Source organism: Rhinolophus sinicus, chromosome 5 (assembly GCF_057876585.1).
Source record: "Rhinolophus sinicus isolate RSI-liver-muscle chromosome 5, RSI-T2T, whole genome shotgun sequence".
Lineage (NCBI taxonomy): Eukaryota > Metazoa > Chordata > Mammalia > Chiroptera > Rhinolophidae > Rhinolophus > Rhinolophus sinicus.
Window position 1 is genome coordinate 39,225,335 of NC_142505.1, and position 15,910 is coordinate 39,241,244.

Consider the following 15,910-nt stretch of genomic DNA (forward strand, 5'->3'; position numbering starts at 1 on the left):
AGAATGTGACTGTATTTGGAGATGGGACCTTTAAAGAGGTGATTAAGTGAAAATGAGGCCGTTAGGGTGGTTCCTAGTCCAATCTGACTGGTGTCTTTATAAGGAGAGTAAATTTAGACACAGAAAAGATACACTAGGGATGTGTATACACAGAGCAAAGGCCATATGAGGACACAGCAAGAGGGCAGCCATCTGGAGGCCTCAGCGGACACCAACCCTTGATCTTGGACTTCCAGCCTCCAGAACTGTGAGAAAACTAGTTTCTGTTGTTTAAACCACCCAGTCTGTGATGTTTTGTTATGGCAGCCCTAGCAAATTAATACTGGGCCTTCAGGTCTGAAGGCATAGGGACCTGGGAAAATAAAAATAATTCAAGTCCTCCAGCTAACTATTCCTGAGAACTATTTGGAAGTGCTCCCTTTGAGTATGGAAGAAGCCCCTGCTGCACTCCTGCACACACTTTTACTTTTTGTTCAGGAAATGTGGAGCTTGCACTTATCCTGCCCTAAAAGTTCCCAGGTTAGTCAGTTATCAATCATTAAATTGGTAAAGAGAAATAGGGATGTCGGGCCAATGGGTCTTTCAGTTACCATCTCTTCTAACTCTGCTCAAGGATTTAGTCCTTGGCTTTGTAGATTCAAAAACTTTGTCAGTTCAGGCCCAAATTAGTAATATCCATACCGGTTCTAAAAATTAGCAGGAATTTTAGTTTAACAGTGAGAGCTATATTTGCCAAGAAAACTGAGCTATTCATGATAGGCTAGTCCTAAACACTCTCTACCGGTTAAGAGGAGCTAAGTAGAAAAAAACAAAACAAACTTCTACCATAGGAAAAACCCTTGTTCTTTAGAACTCAACAGAAAGGTTGCTTTCTTGGAATGCTTTCCTTGGCCTTCCTGGGAAGCATGGGATTGCCCCTGTTCTGAGGTCCTAAGGAACTTTATATCAGAAACCCCAACTTGCAGTATTTTAATTAGTTTTTTATAAGCTTGCGTGTACCGTTAGATTGTGAGCTCCAAGAAGGAAGAGATCGTGTCTTGTCTATTGATTTATCTTCAGTGGTATCCGGACCACAGTACGTGCTCAATAAAACTAGGAGGATGAATGAATTAAATTATGATATCACCTGTCTCTTGTATGGACTCTACCTTTCAAGTGGACCAGCAGACCAGTCAGTCATCTCCCTATCTGCATAGTATTGGAGACATAATGATAAAACACTCCTCCTCAGCTTCTCCTTCTCCAATCTCTTCAAGGGGTCACCTTTCCACAAGTAGTTGTCCATCCTATACCTTTTGTTTTGTTTGAATTTACAAGTGTCCTTTTTCCTGATTTTATTTACAAAGAAACACCTTGCTCCCACCACTAAACTACCTCCAAATGACAGCATAGGATGAATTCTTTCTGGGAATGTCTTCTAGAAGCAACATGTCCCCTGTAAACTATGATCCTTATGGACTACACCTCCTGACTGGTCTCCAGATGCTTAACTTATCTCACATCTGAGTTTGTTCACCTCCCTCCGCTGACTACCCTTCTTAGGTACTCTGCCTGGGCTATCACACTCCACACTCCCATTCTTCAGGGCTAGGTTAAGGAGTTGAGTGGGATCATGTAGATTGATGGGTATCAGTTCAACAGAGGACATTGGATAAATATTGAGTCTGGGACACCCAGGAACTTGAACTTAATTTGTAGAGATCAAAACCAGTGAAGAGATGAGAAATTCAAGAAGGTCATTCTTAGCTAAGTGCAGAACAGCCAAGGGTCTCATGTTCCATTAGGGCAGGCGTGGAGACCTGAGTGTAGATGGGCCTGAGCCTAAAGATGTGACATGCTCTTGCTACGATGAGAGCATGAAAAAAGGAGGAGACAACCTCAGAGTAGGGGAGGGATGAGGGAGGAGGTGACAGCTTGTTCCACTGGAAGGTTTTTTGGGCGCTGGTATTCAACAAAATAACTAATCAAATGCAGCAGACTCAAGTTTGAACATTGCCTTTTTCTGTTATAATCCCTACCTAAATTCCAGTTGATTGTTCAATGTGCCCCCCACATAGTGCTGGTTTTTAAGGGCCATCAGGGCATGCTCACTGCTGTAGACTCAACCCCATCATCTAGAACAGTGGGACTCAACAAGTGTTTCCTGGATCAATCAACAAATATATGTATGGATATGTAGAGATGGATAGATGTTGGATCTATAGTGGTGTACAGTGCCTGCTCACAGCGGTTTGAGAGCCTCTCTGGGATGGGTCCGTTTCTCCATCCACCTGCTCCCTGATAGCTCTGAAAGTTCTTAGTCATTTGGCTCAAATGCCCTACGTTTGGAGACTAGCTATTTATTAACTAAACCGTTGCACCACTCACTCTTATAGCCGTAAATGAATTTGGGTTAATTCTTAACTGTTTCCTTTCTGTACATGTGTCATTTAATGGTTTGCCTTTATCTGATTTTCTCCAATTTCCTGTGCATTTGTGGTTTTCTACAGGAGCTCTCTACCAGAGGCCTCAGGCGGTCATGCCAAACTCGTGTGGGCACCTACATTTTCTAGGAGGGCTCTCCTGCTGCCCCGGGTCTCATCCAAGCGGTGTCCATCCAAACATTCCCACACAAGGTTATTTATGCTAAAGAAGGAAGAATGTCCACCCCAGAGGCAGTTCTTGGGGAAAAGAAGAATTGTTGATATAGCCAGAGCCCCAAAAGAAGAAAGATTACTCTGCAACAGCTAAAGGTTGGTGACATACTTTTTCTCCAACTCAGTGAAAGCTGTCTATGTTTGTTTTCTTTCCCATAAATCTTATGAGTGTATTTTTTCCGAATGACCTTTGGAATTAACAGGAAGGAAAGATTTTAAATCAATAGAATAGCTTCATGGGGGACGGAGAGTTTATGCATCACTGATTCCCTTCCTCTAGCATAGCGCCTGACATGTAGTTGCTCAGTAATTGTTTGATGAAGGAAGGAAAGAAAGATGGGAGGGAAGGAGAGAGAAAGAAGAAGAGTTTGGAGAATGGGCATGAATAGAAAGAATATCAAAGTACTATTCAGAAACAATACGATGATAACATAGTTGTGTTTTCTAGGTTAGTTAGATGCATTATCACTGACACCTAGAATCAATAAAACAAATTAAGTCACTGCAAAATGAAGGATGTATTTATAAAGATAACAGAATAGTAGACAACCAGAATAACAACAAATGCACTCCTTGGAACGTAAGCATAAACAGCAGTGGTTGTATTTTAAGATAAATTCAAAATTCTGTAATGTAGTAGTCCTTTGTTCTGCCTATGCCCAATTCTCAAAAGCAAATTAAAGCCACCCAGAACTTCACTTATGGATAAATGCAAGGTGATCAGGGAGGTGATAGAATTGACTGCAATTGTTCGGTTGGTATTTAGAAAAAGTCAACTAATCAGAAATGGTGCACCGAGGAAATTTACAAATATCTAGGCTTCCTGCCGTTGAGAGGGATTAACCACACAGTAATTCAGCAAACGCTCAGAAGTATGTAATTATGTGTCAAGGAAAAACATCTCACTACAGGAAAAAAAAAAAAGAATTAAGGAAATTAACATTTTCTTAATATCAGTCTTTCAGTTATTTGAGATCATACAGGCTGCACAATTCAGGTCCAGCAAACCAACTCTAAATGACACATATATCACAAAAGAACATGCCACCATAATGGAGGTAGAAAGGAATAAGTCTGGCATATCATTTTTATAAAATCAAGATCTCAAAGCTAAGGGATGGTTTCTTCAGCAAATCAGCCACATATATTAAAGCTCTCGGTGTTAAGACAAGTCACTATAATTTTATATTACTTTAATTTGGGGAAAATAAAATGTAACCTAGGAGAAAAATCTAAACCATATCCAAAACAAATTCAGAGAAACCTCCCTTTTGACACCAGTCTTGCAAAGATTGTGTTGCGGGAGCCTGTGATTTGTTTTGAAAGGTTTGCCAGAGTGAGTTAGTCTCGTGATCAGTACAATTGTATTATCAAAGAAAACTGTTGGTAATGTAGGTAGGTGATGATTGGTGACTAGCAAAAAATGAATGTACCATCTTAACTGCTGTGGGTTGTTCCCAAAGTTATAGTAAAATGATTCAGGCTTTATGTGTACAGTAAATTTCACCTGTGAAACTAATTAATGCAAGAGTTCAGTGGGTCCCAAACTTGAACCAGTAATTATTTTTGTCCTACCTTTTACTACTTGTCCTATTTAACATGTTTTTTCTTTAAATCAAATTTTTTTTTACCTTAAATATATTTAAAAAGAAACTTAGTAGGTATTACTACCTGAAATCATCTCGATAGGCATTTTCTGGAAAACATTTCAATAGCAAAATAACAATAATAATAAGTTAAGACTATTTCAAACTAATTTTATGAGGTAGAGATATACTGGTAGAGAAAAAGTTAAAATCATTAGCGCTCATGGGAAAGTATTTGGATAAATCATATGCTCAGGTCACAGTTTGCTCTTTGTGGCTTTATTTAAGGAGCAAGTTAATGTTTATATGACATTGAAGTTCAAAGTCCAGACAATAAGGAGGAAAATAGAGTGAAAGAGAAAAAACAGTATATGTTTGCCACTTCCTTGCCTTTCCTTACCCCATGGAGAGGCCCCGAGGGCAGCCCAACACACGCTGGAAGGAACCAAAGTTGGGGGTTGAGTCTTATCTTACTGTTATAATAATTATTTAGTAAATTATAAAAATGTATTATGCTAAGATGCAAGTCCTGTTTATGCTCTTTTACACGGCAGTTATTCTTGTTGGAGTTTCATTATGTTTTTAAATAAGCTTCCTTCCTACCATCTCGGTGCGTAATTCTTTACCTTGCTGTTTTTGTAGTGATGCAATTTCTGATCACGTTGTGTGTCTTTACTGTGATGCTCTTGGTGTATAGAAGTGAGTGCTGTTAATATAACAAAGACATTACTTATCTTTCAAGTACTTCCTTTCCGATGCCTCCTCTTATGGTGGTTTTTCACTTACTCCTAACTTTTAAGTTATGCCAACTTCATACATGGCAGCAGCAGGGTGGACAAGGGGTGGGGGCTTGCCAGACAGGCCCCCCGACAAGACACCCTTCCAGGCTTGCTCCAAAGGGAACCTCCGTGCTTGAGGCAGCAGTAAACCTGTGCCTCCTGGAGAGAAGCCACTACCTGCCTGTTGAAATCCCATCATGTGGTATTTTGAATTTAGATACATTTAGAAATGGTAAGTCTCATAAAAGGTCCCTTTAAAGTCAGGTTCCATAGTTGACAAGTCTGTGTGTTCTTAGGAGTGTTTGAAAGGCAAGAAAGGAAGCTGGAGAGAAGATTCTTTTAAATAAAAAGTCAGGGTGAGATTTAAAAAGCTAAGTGCCTCCTCCCTCAAGAAGGGGGAACATAAACTCCCCACTCCTTCAGTATGAGCTGCACACAGTGACTTCCTTCCAAAGAGCACAGTATGGAAGGGGGGCAGGCAGGGAGTAATTTTACAGTGGGGAAGCCTGGCAAACATGACCTCAGCCAGGCAACCAAGGTCAATGTCAACCCTGATAATTCATGTTGATAGAATAGATCTTGATATGATATGGCGAAAACGGTACTTGACCTCTATGGTATTTCTCTTGAAAACTTATAACCCCAGTCTAATAATGAGAAAAATATCAGAAAAATTCAAATGGAAGGAAATTCTATAAAACTTGACCAGTACTCCTTAAAACGGGCAAGGTCATCTGAAACAAGGAAGGTGTGAGAAACTGTCACAGCCCATAGGAGTGTAAGCAGACATGACAACTAAATGTGATGTGGTACCTGGATGCTTTCCTAGAACAACAGCAACCAAAAACGGACATTACTTAAAAACTAAGGAGATCTGAATAAAATATGGACTTTAGTTAATAATAATGTATCAGAATTGGTCCATTAGTTATGACAAAGGTACCACACTAAGGGAAGGTGTTAACAATATGGGAACCTTGGGTGTCGAGTATATGGGAATTCTCAGTATTATTGTCTCAACTTTTCTCTAAACCTAAAACTATCCAAAAATAAGAAGTTTACTTTGTTCTTTTTAAAAGCTAACTGCCAGAGAAACCACTGATTGGAAAACTACTGAGACTCTTTGTGACTTCCATGATTTCCTGAAAATCCTAGAGACACTTCATAATCACATCCAGAACTAGGTTGTACCGCTCCAAAATTAATGGGGACAGACTCAAGTTGTCCAGTCTAGTGCTTGACGTTGCTTCAAAGGGGAGAAGTCAGAAGGAAAGGCAGGGATAAATCATTTTATACACACAAATACACACACACACACACACACACACACACACGAGATGTGACAATTACGTTCGCAAACTTGTTGCAATGATGTTGCTAACCTTTTTTGATATCAGAGGGATTATTCTTTATGAATTTGTACCAACTGGACAAACAATTAACCAAGTTTACTATTTGGAAGTGCTGAAAAGGCTGCATGGAAATGTTAGATGACCTGAACTTTTCGCTAACAATTCATGGCTCTTGCATCACGACAATGCACCAGCTCACACGGCACTGTCTGTGAGGAAGTTTTTAGCCAGTAAACAAATAACTGTGTTGGAACACCCTCCCTATTCACCTGATCTGGCCCCCAATTACTTCTTTCTTTACCCAAAGTTAAAGGCAATATTGAAAGGAAGAAATTTTGATGACATTCAGGACATCAAGGGTAATACGACGACAGCTCTGATGGCCATTCCAGAAAAAGAGTTCTAAAATGGCTTTGAAGGGTGGACTAGGTGCTGGCGTCAGTGCATAGCTTCCCAAGGGGAGTGCTTGGAAGGTGACCATAGTGATATTCAGCAATGAGGTACGTAGCACTTTTCCTAGGATGCAAACTTCATTGTTTGACCGCGTATATACTCATTCATTCATTCACACACACCCGTGCACTGAAGCAGTGACACACTCTTTCTCCGTTCAACTCCCCCAGTCTGCTTCATGGACTTCTCTGTGTCTGTCCATCCATAAAGGTGGTGCCTCTCATACACTTTCATGTACCTACCACCCTTCAGTTGTCTGTCCATGGCTTTATCTACCACTTACTTGCCAATCGCTCTCTGATCTATAAATAGATCCACCTGTCTGAAGACGTCTCCGCTTGGATGTCCCACATACCCAACACGCAGGGGCACTTAGCATGCCTCAAAACCTGCTGAGCCCACTGCTCTTCTTTTAAACCCTCTCTGTAAATGATGCCTCCACCCCCTCAGCCACTCAGATCAGGAGCTCCCCGTCTGGTGAGCCTTCCCACAGATTGTCCAGATTGTACCTCCTGCATGTTTCTCAGGACTGACCCCTCCTCTCCAACCTCAGGCCTTACTGCAGCTTCTCACCATGTCTCACCCCAGAGACGGCCTCTGTCCCCTAGCTGGACTCCCACCTCCAGCCCCAGCACCCCGACCTTGCCCATACAGAGTATCTCTAAAACAGACCTGATCACGCCACTCCCCTGCTGAGAGCCCTCCAACATTCCCTCTCACCCCTGGAATAAAGGCCAGGCTTGGTAGCCTCGCACACAAGTCCCTTCATGAATTGCTTCTTCTTATCACTCTCACCTCATCTCCTGCCATTTTCCCAAACTCTACCCCTTAGTGGGAATTCCTTTTGCCAATGTCTTCCCACGTTCACCTCCTACTTGGTCTTCAATACTCAACCCAAACCTTCTCTGAGCTGTCAAACCTGAGGCGGCACCCTCCACGGCTCCTCCTTACTGATCTCATAGGTGCCCCCTCCCTCATCCTGACCCCTTCCCCACTCTCCAACCCCCCTCCAGTGTTCATAACTGTGGCATTGCATTCATTCATTCATTCAGTATTTTTTTTAAATACAAAAAATACAGCAGTGAACAAAACAGGAAAACAAAAATCCCTGCCTTCTTGGAGCTTTCACTCATTGCACACTGGCTTTGATTTTCCTGTCTCTTCATTAGGAGATCTTTGAAGGTGGGAAATGAAACGCTTATATGCATCTTAATGAAGGCCCATGATTTTGTTCCTTCCATCCTCATGCCACGCGATGATCAGAGTTAGAGAAATGCTTCCAGCGTGTGGAGGAAAAATAACTTTAATGCACCCTCCATCCCGTCCCCAAGTCCTCCTCCTGACTTAGTTGCTTTTATTTCCCTTTAAGCAGCATGACTTTAGTGACTTGTCTGCATGTTCTTTTCTGAGGGTCTCCACTTGCCTCTGGAGGGAACAACTGACGCAATCAGAATATGACAAATGGTGGCTGTTGGTTTTTAATTTTAAGAATAAAGCTCTAGATGAAGCACAAACAACTATATTTCTAGAACAAAACATAAAAGTTATAAACCTTGGTGTTATGTAGCAGTGCTGGGAAAGGGCCCAGCGGTTAGGGACAGGGTGGAGAGCAGAAGAGGAAGGGCACACAAATTGAGTTAATTTCCTCATCTTCAAAAATGGAAGTCACGTGAAACTGCCTTCCATGGATGCACCAAGAGCTAGAAAATTATACTTAAACTCTATGGTTTTTCTTTTCGTTAGACAGCCTTTGGTATTGTTTGAATTTTTAAAAACCAGGTACACATGATTATATTTATAAAATTTAGAAAACTAGTTAGCAGAGAAAACCAGTGACGGGGACATGGTGTGTTCACCGTGGAAGAGGGGCTCTGTCACCAGGAGGTTGGTTTAAGAGTTCCCTCCTCCAGTGGGGGGACGGGCGCTAGGAGGTGGCTGAGTCCAGTGTTGACTGCAGCTGGTGACTTCAGGGAGCTCTTGCTTTCCCATCAGTGCTGAGTCACTGGCTAAACTGTGGCTGACGAGCTTTCCTGACTGTAAGGCCACCACGGGTGCTCCTTTCCCTGGGCCTCTAGGGCCTCAGACACAGGTTCATGCGAGTTCAGAGGGAGATGCTGGGAAGTCCAGGACCACCTCCCAGAAAGCCGTCCTCCGCTGATAGGGGATGTACCGATAACTCTCCTCCTTCCTCTTTGTCCCTTTTTCTGATGACATCATTCTCATCTGCCCTGCGGAGCTGTTAGACAGACACTGCCTCTGGAACTGGAGGACCAGGGCGAGAGGATGGCCACACACCAGCTGATTGAGGGGCCTTGTGCAGGACACTCAGACTCTGTGTGCCTAGTCCCCCTATCTCCCAAACGTGCCCTCTGTGTGTCTCTGGGTTTTGGATTTTGTAAGGGACACAGAGAGAGACAAACAGAGACAGAGAGAGCCAGCCAACCCACTTGTGTCACTATCAAACTGTGTCTGGTGAGGGAAGCTTTGTACCGTTTTCCAGGAAAGTTTGTAGCATCCGGCTCTTCCTTCAGGCAGCCCTGATGGCTTGCAACCCCTATCTTTACCCAATTCAGCAGCAACGGGCATGTCTGCTTCAAGAGCGACTGTGTATACACGTGCATATATGTGCTTCATTGTGCTGGTTTTGGAGAGGTTTCAACATAAGGCTGTTTTTCTTTGAATTTCTTTGGCTCTAAGTGTGTCATAGTTGCGTGAGACCAGGAGAGCGTTTGGGTGTTTCCCTTTCCTGGATTTGGGCAGAAGTGGAAAGGTCTGAGAAGTACCAATCTGGTCTCAGAATGCTCTCACCGGCTACCGGACGCGTGACTGGTGATCATGTGTTCTTGCTGGAGAGGATTCTTCTGGGAAGGCCTGTGAGTCAGGACCCCCCCTTCCGCCCCCAGAGTCCTCTGTTGGGTGACTTCAAATGAGTCACCGTGCTCTTGATTCCTGATGAATAGGTAGGGGATAATGCAGCTCCCTTCGCCAGTCCCAAAAGCTTGTGACCCTTTTAGGGGGAAATGTGTCATCGTCGTTGCCCTTTGCTGACCATTCGCCTTTCAAACATCACATCTGAGCAGCTTGACATCTGATTTTTGCTCTTATCTTGTTTTCAGTTTTCCTAATGACTTTTTCCCTCCTAAGTTGAATCATTCAGGACTCTTGCTGGTCTCTCAAATGAGCTGAATTTTCCTAGCCCATCATTCAAACTCTGGCCCATTTTCCCACTTGGAACGCCCTGTTGTCTGACCAAATTCATCCACTAACCGTTCCTGAGCAATCCACGGACATTTCCATCCTTGCCCGGATGCACCCAGTACCCCTACGCCTCAGATTTTCCTTTCTTTTTCTTATGTGAATCTGTTGAAATCCTGCTGAAGCCCCACCTGCTCTGCAGAGCTGTGCCCCTTTACTCTAGCCCTGGCCACGTCTCCCATCTCTGAGCCCTCAGCCCTAACTGTACCAGGACCCCCTTGTGCGGGGCACAGCCTCTGGTTCTGGCTCTAATCATCTTCTCCGCCCCACCTCTCCTTTGTGGTGGGACATGTCTATAACTTCGCTGTATTTCCAGAGCATTTTCAGAGCTTGGGATGGGCTATCGTATGTCTATAATGGGTAACGGGTGCTCCTTTATGTTTGCCCGAGATAAGGACGAAAGGATCTGCCGCCCTGAGCAATGCAAGGAAATGTTTGTTTGCACAGCCCTTCGGTTCCAGAGGAGCCTGCCGCGGAGAGGGTGAGAGGGGTGCAGAGAGAGGAAACCCAGAGGTGTCTCAGCTTACAGCTCTTCTGTACTGAGGTTTCACGTAACATTTAAAAAAAAAAAAATCAGTGCTGAAAATTTGAAAACCGTTGGACTCACTGTTATTATTTCCATGCCAAATGTGATAAATGGGAGGAGAAACTCATGCTCGCCATTGGAAAGCGTGCGCGTAGAGCACTGATATAGCATCAGAAAAGGACGTATTTGTCTCAAAAAATGGGCATGTTATATAGTACCAAATATATATATATATCTGTCCTGTAGAAAGGGGTTCCTTAGACAAATGAATTGGCCAGAACCATTTAATTTCTAGAAGTTTGCATTTTGAGTTGCAAGAGGCCACAAGTAATTGAAGCTTCACAGTGGGTAACCCAAGTGGTGAGAAGACCTGTCTCCCTTGTACAGGCCTTCACAGGCTTTTGAGGCTCCCAGGGGACAGTGTCAAGCCCAGGCCTCACACCATCCGCGCTGGTAAGACCTTGTTTGGGTGCAAGAGGCAGAATCCAAGGCTGACCAGCTCCATAATAAGGGGAGGAGGTGATGTAAGGACATAGGTGAAGGATACCTAGGAGAGTGATTCGGGGGCAGCCAGGCGTGGGAATGCTGGAAGGGAAAGCCACTCAGCTGCTCGGTTGCTCACTTCCGGTCACTGAATCCCTGCTTCTGTCTTCCTGTATCTGCTTTTCACTCCTCTACCTCTGTACGCACATGGTAACCACTAGCCCACAGTCTATGGGTCCTCCTGGCTCCAAAGGCGGCTGCCATCTTACCGCCTCTCAGATCACATTTGTATGTGGGTGACCCTGGGGTAACTGGGTACAGCCCGTGCTGAGTGATCAACTTCCTGCCTAATCAGTGGAGAAGGAGGGGTCACCACAGGGTCCAGAAGCACCAGTGAGGCAAGCTGGCTGCGGGAGGTGAAGGTGGGAGCCCTGGCTGTCCAGGACAAAAGAAGTGTGGGTGGGGACAGAGTGCCTGGCATGGCCATGACGCCTTGCCTGGCATTCTCATGGCCACAGTGATGCCCGGTGCTACAATCCGCAGGGGTTTTGAGCGCATGTCTACTGTGCAAGCACAGTGGTGTTGCAGCCTGTGTTTTTACTGCCAGATTCCATCAATGATTATATGACTCTTGCTTCCTCTGAGGCTGCAGCCTCGTCGCCTCCCCTCAGGGTGGACTTTGAAGCATCGGCTGGGGTCTGCTTGGCCAGTTTCTCAGCTTTGGCAACAAAAAAAGTCAAAACTATGAAGCCTTCAGACACAGTGCAGTTTCATCTTTCCTTAAAGGATAGTGAGTGACTCTGGACCCTGATGGGAGACACAGTCCCACATCCTTATTCAGGAACTGAGGATAATAATACCCCTTAGTAGGTCTGCTATGATGACAAAATGTCTTAATATTTGCAAAGTGCTAGAGCGATGCCTGACACAAAATAAGTGCCACACAAGTGTTTTAAGTAACAATACGTTTTTAAATCCCATGCCAGGACACTCTACTCCTATACCTCTGAAACAAATGAGATTGGCTTCCTCGGATGTGTGTGACATCCCGGGTGCCGATGGCTAGAAAACAAAATCAGAAGCCCGACGGTTCCTTGTGATCATTGTACAATTATCTGCCCAGGAGCACAGGGAAGCCACAAGACATGAACCACACCTGCTGTTCTAGATGGCACGATGCCCTGGCTGGGCTGCAAGAGACAGGAACAGCCCCCACAGGCATACGCCTTCCGTGGTGGCCGTGCTGAACACAGTTCTTCTTCTTCTCTCAGGGCCCAGCTCTCGGCTTCAGCTTCCCTCCCAGAAAGGCCTCTGCTGACCCCACCACTAGTCTCTATCCATCACGTTACTCATGTTGTTGCATCATAGCACTTATCACTATTTATAATGATCTGATTGACGTATATCTGTTTATGATGTCTTTGCCACTAGAATGTAAGCATATCTGTCTCAGTCTCTGTATACCCAGCACTATGCTTGACACCTAGTAGATGCTCCATAAATTATTGTTGGATGCATGTCAGAGAGTATGGAATTGAAGGGGAACACAGAACACATCCTTCTGTTTTGCCTGTCATCACCGCTGTATCTCTCCTTACTGGGAGCTGGGAGCTGCTGCACGAGGGCTGGGGACCTACAGGCAGACTGTCCTGTGTGGGAGCCACTAACCACCAGACAAGGGCCCTCCCAACTCTCTCTTAAAGGTTCTCGGCCCTAGCCTGACTACTGGTTGATGGGACATTTGTCTTAAAGTCCTAACTAAGTGCAAAGGCATGGGCTGGGGCCTGGACAGCCCTTATTCTCAGAAGTATTCGCATACTCTAGAGGGGAGGCATAAAACCTAAGCCACTTGGGCTTCCTGGCCAGAGCACCTGACATGCTTTTCAACTTACTTCTCTAGACCACCAGTTATGAAACTTACTATGTTTTATGTCCAGATAGAACATGGGCTGGGCATCTCAGTAGCTCAAATCAGAGACAGAAAATTCTTAATTGGTGGTCACAGTTGAGTTTATAAATACAACCAACCCAAGCTTTTCTGTGGTGTTTCTCACCAGGACTGCTGTTGGCATTTGCCTGGGATACTGCTTTGCTGGATGGGACCTTCTCACACACTCATCCCTGAGGAACTAAATGCCAATAGCCTGGGTGTCAAAAAAATGCCACCAAGCATTTCCAAACACCCACAGAAGGGTGAGACTGGCCCATTTGCAAACTGCTAGTAAGGGGAAAGTAAATTCCTTCATTTTACCTTAAATGTGGTGTTTCGGCATCATCTTGTTTGGACAGTTTTAAATGTTAATTTTTAATTACAGAAGAAATACATGCTCTCTTTAAAAAAATATTTCAGATCAAGCTAAAGTCTCCTTTGACACCTACTTCCAGTTTTACTTTTCTTTATCTTTTTTATGAGTTTCAGGTGCACAAAACAATGTAATAGTTAGACATTTATCATTTATATCCCTCACACAGTGATAACACCCCTCCCCCCATCTACTACCCCTCTGACATCGCACACAGCCATTACATTTCCACTATCTCTATGCCTAATGCTGTACTCCGCTTCTTGTAACTACATATATATATATATATATATATATATATATATATATATATATATGTATATATATATATATATATATATATATATATATATAAAATTGTAGTTGATATTCATTATTGTTCACCTACTTCCAGTTTTAGTCACCTCCCCATTTCTCTGAGGAAACAAGTGTTATTGATATGGTTTCTATCCTTCCAGACCTTTTTCTATATGTTTACATACATATATATAGAAACCTATCCACCAGTGGAATGGAGTGTTGTTGGTACGTGTTTGTCCTGTATATTTCATCTGCAACTTGAGATTTTCACTCGGTAATATATGTTGAAGACCTTTGCATGTCAGAACACGTAGTGATGCCTCATCCTTTGTGGCGGCTGCACCGTCTTTTACCATATCGACGGACATCTTAGCGAGAGCTGCAAAGAAATTACTACCCTGGGTGAGGTGTCGCCTGTGGTCTGGTCACAGGACCAGATTAGACAAAAGCTGAGGTCATTTTGAATCATCACCTCCAACCCTGCTGCTGTCTACAGAGCAAAGCGGTGCCTTGACTTGAATTTAGAAGTAGTATCTTTAAGCGTCGGTATTCTGGCTGGTGTATAAACCCAGCTCTATGCATCTCTTGCACTGAAATGGATTCATTTCCTGCCTCAGCCTCTCGCGTGCCGTTTTTCATCAGTAAGTTCTGGTTCTGAGAGACAAGTTTGATGACGGCCTTTGCCCTGCAGCTGCGTACTGCATAAAGAGGGGTGTTTACTTTTCCGGTAATTATGGGTCTATGAAGCGAGAGTCTACTATCAGGCACTTTCATCCCTTATCTCTGAGCCTCACAACAGTCCTTTGCAGTCAGTATTACTAGCTCATTTTTATAGATGAGAAAACTGAGACAGAGGGAGATTAGACAATTTGCCCAAAGCTGTTCAGTTAGTGGAGAGTCAGGGCACAAACCCAGGCCTTGCTCTCAGATGATAAATTATGACACCATCAATTTATTTATTCAACAACATTTATTAAATGAGTATAATATGCTGTAAATGGTACCCAGCACTAGGAATATGACAGTAAACAAAGCAATAAGCAAAGATAAAATCTCTGTCCTCGTAGAGCTTACGTTCTAGTGGGGGAAAACAATTAAGATGTAGTCAAACAGACACATATTGTAATTTAGGGAACATTAAGTACCATGAGTGACCATGAAGCAAGATAAGGGAACAGTGTGTTGCAGAAGGAGCGTCATTAGAAAGGGTGTTGCATAAGGCCTCCCTGAGGTGGTGACATTCAAGCAGAGACCTGAATGAAACAAGAGGGTGAGCCGTGCTGCAGTCTCTGGTGAGGTAGTGTTGCAGACGAAGAGCAGTAAGTGCAAAGGCCCTGAGGTGAGGCATGCTGGCCATGTTCAAGGAACGTAAGGAGCTGGCAGAGCCAGACTGGAGTCGGCGAGGCAGAGAGAGGTGGAGGGGAATCAGAGAGGAAGTCGGGCCCTGATCACTTGACTTTTGAGGCCATGGTTAGGACTTCAGGTTGATTCTGAATGTGATGGGAAGTCTTTGGAGAGTTTTGAACGGGGGAATGGTATGATCTGGCTTAAGATTTTAGAGAATCATCCTGGCTCCTGTGTGAAGAAAAAATTTAGTAGAATATATTCAGGGACATAGGTTAGGAGGCCACTGTAGGAATCCAGGGAAGAGAAGATTGTGTCCTGGGCCAGAGCCATAAGCTGGAGAGAGGGTAAGGCGTGGTTGGATTTGGGGTATGTTTTAAAGGTAGAACAGATAAGGCCTTTTGATGAATTGTAACCTTTAAGGAGGAAGAAGAGCAGTTAAGAATGACTCCTAGGTTTTTCCCTGAGCGTCTCATTGGAAATGATACCATTTACTGAAATCAGAAAGCCTGGTATAGGATGGGGAGTCGGGGAGGTGGTTTGGGGAGGTGTGGAGAGTCACAATCATTACTGATTGTGATGCCTGTTAGACCTGCAGATGGAAGTGATGGAGCAGCCAAATGGGCCTATCAGGAAGAGAGTCCAGGCTAGAGATACAGCTTTGAAGCCGCTGACGTGTTTAGAGCTGTGGAGCTTAATGTGCTTCACGGGGACTGGTTAGAACTAGTCATTTAGTTTATTACCCACTATGTGCATGTCACAGTGTTTTGTGCTGGGAATATAGCTGCAGGCAAGATAGACATGCTGATTATTCTTAGTGGCTAGCTCTAAGCCCAGCATGCCACCAAAAATGGTCTTAACTTTCGTGATTATTAAACTTATTAAACGTTAGA

The 15,910-nt window shown here is 43.9% G+C and overlaps 1 protein-coding gene across 1 annotated transcript in view; it reads left to right on the top strand.

The window, feature by feature from the left end:
- Positions 1-2,496: 2,496 nt before the first annotated feature.
- Positions 2,497-15,910, top strand: part of ZBTB38 (zinc finger and BTB domain containing 38) — a 108,878-nt gene continuing 95,464 nt past the window's right edge. Inside the window, exon 1 of the mRNA XM_088798372.1 lies at positions 2,497-2,732. The gene's annotated coding sequence lies outside the window, so the exon portion shown is untranslated. The remainder of the gene's footprint in view (positions 2,733-15,910) is intronic.